Source organism: Octodon degus, unplaced genomic scaffold (genome assembly GCF_000260255.1).
Source record: "Octodon degus isolate 3935 unplaced genomic scaffold, OctDeg1.0 scaffold00015, whole genome shotgun sequence".
Classification (NCBI taxonomy): domain Eukaryota; kingdom Metazoa; phylum Chordata; class Mammalia; order Rodentia; family Octodontidae; genus Octodon; species Octodon degus.
In genome coordinates this window covers 9,681,960-9,684,338 of record NW_004524591.1, presented here as the reverse complement: position 1 = coordinate 9,684,338, position 2,379 = coordinate 9,681,960, and the positions used below count along the sequence as shown (strand labels likewise).

Genomic DNA, 2,379 nt, shown 5'->3' with positions numbered 1-2,379 from the left:
GCAAATATTCAAGAGGTTCTCTAACTTTCCAAATTAAAACCACAGTGCTTGTCTGAATAACATCAGCATAAACAGAGATGAAAACGCTGCAAAGTGTGTGCTTCACAACAGTTCCCTTCTGTCTCTCTCGCTTTTTTCCAAAATCTTATTTATTTGATTATGAACCAGTGTTCTTAAAAATGCATTAATAAGGGCTGGCCAGATTGCTCAGTGGACTAGAGTGCCTGCTTAGGTGCAGGGACCGGAGTTTGGTGCCCAGTGTGCCACGCTGGCCCTGCCCCCAAGGGTGTGCTGAGAGGGCAATTAAGACTGGGTGTGGTGATGCATATCTGTAATCCCAGTGCTTGGGAGGCTGTAAACAGGTGGATCACCATGAATTCGATCTGCGTAGTGAGACCCTGTAGACCCTGTACTAAATACATAAAAATGTGTATAGTTTTTAAAAATTCATTTATACTTTTATAGGTAAAGGATTACTTCAATCTTCAAAAATTTAAATGCTGGATTGAAGAAGCAATAAAAATATATTTAATGTTAATTAATAATTAAAACACCAAAAAAGCAAACAAAACACATCTTAAATGCATAAATATAGAAAACACCTATCAATCACCAAAGTATATTTATTAGTCATACAAGAAATGAGAAATGGGCATTTGATGCCAAGGAAGAATTTTCAAGTCAATGTCACCTGTGGGATAGCCTTGTATTTTGAAAATTTAAATATAACTTAGCTACATAGAGAGAATTAATTTTTAAAAAGTTACACCCACAAATAAAATATTGTTAATTTGTTCACAAAGTACAATGTACCATTACAGTGCATTCATCTTAATGAATGTGAATTCTCAAGTTTTAAAACTTCCTCAGTTTCCATTTATGTACATGGTTTAAAATTTAGCTGCGTTTCATAACGCAGACTTGTGTAATAACGCCTAGGCCCTTACAACCTACTATTAGTTAACTCCAACCTAAATGAACATGAAACTGGGAAAGTTAACTGTCACTATCCAATTGATCAGATATAGATTATCTGAACAAAATTTATGACCTGGTATGAACAGTCAGTAACCTCAACACGCATTATTGCTTTGTAATAAATTTTGTATGGTTTGTGCAACTTTCAATAACTGAACCGTTTCTCTGCTTTTTTCTCTACATCTCAGTTTGGCAAAATCCTTCATCCTCGTGGTCCCTGTGACTCCAGAGGAGCAGCTGCTGCTGTTTCCTTCCTCATCAAGTGTCTTTTTTTCAGCTCTAACTTCCTTCTGCTTTTCTAGCTTGTTTCTCCAGCTGTGCTGGGTATTTTAGAACTTTAGTTATTTCGTGGCTTTCACTTCCATCCTTTCCACTGATGCCTACTGTTCACACTCTATATCATCTTTCAGTTCAGTGTTTGGTGACTCCCATTCAAATTTTGCAAGCCACAGGTGGCCCTAGCTCATCTTGCCAAATTAATTCTGTAAAATCTGTAAGACTTCTGACAGTTCTTCACTCACGTTGTTGGAAAAGGAAGGGGTTGCTGACTTCTCACTTCTACTACCTTGAGAAGATACTTGTTTACCAAAGGACCACTTGTTCACAACTTGATCATCATACAAAATTGTGCTGTTTTGTTTCATTTGGTGCAAGACATGCTGAACACTAGCTACCAAGCAGGGTATGGCTAGGATGACGGGACTCAGCAGCCACCAACAACATATCACAAAAGCACAATCTATAATGAGGCTGTGCACCAACATAATCTCCAGGTCCTTTCTTTTTTGGTGGTTTTGAATACTTTAAAAAAAATTCTTTTAATGTGAGCATATAAAGTTGTATTTCTTAAACAGTAAGCCTCTTTGTTTTTTAGATAATCCTGAAACTCAGCTGCCTTAGCTTAGATATATTTCCTTGGCTGATTTTTTTTTCATGGCTGTTTTGATTTCTTGATTTTTTTTTTGCAAAGTTCTGAATCTTATTAAATATGCTATAATTTTTCTCAAGAAGATCTAGTTTTACAAATTGGCTCTTAACATGTGTTTAATCATGTTGTTCTCTTCCTACAGTCATGTGTTTCTTTAAGGCAGGTGTTCTCTCCATTTCTGGATGCTTTATCGTAGTCTGCATATATTCTGATTGTTTTTCTAAAAGATTACATTTCTTTTTTGCACCTAGCAACTGAAAAATTGTGCTTTGATTCCTCATTCTTGAATCTTCCTTTTCTTGTATCTGTTTATCTAGTTCTTTTTATATTCACTTGTTTCTCTAGTCAAAGATTTTCACACTTTCTTCTGCTTCAATCTACTCAAGTTCCAAGCATCAAATTTTATCTTGAAGATTTATCAGAAAAGAAAATACGGAATTTGTAGAGATTTCTAGCCCACAGTTAGCTGGCTC

General features: G+C 35.8%; 1 pseudogene; it reads right to left on the bottom strand.

Moving 5' to 3' along the window:
• Positions 1-1,073: 1,073 nt before the first annotated feature.
• LOC101582125 lies at positions 1,074-1,773 on the bottom strand (annotated as a pseudogene).
• Between the last annotated feature and the right edge of the window lie 606 nt (positions 1,774-2,379).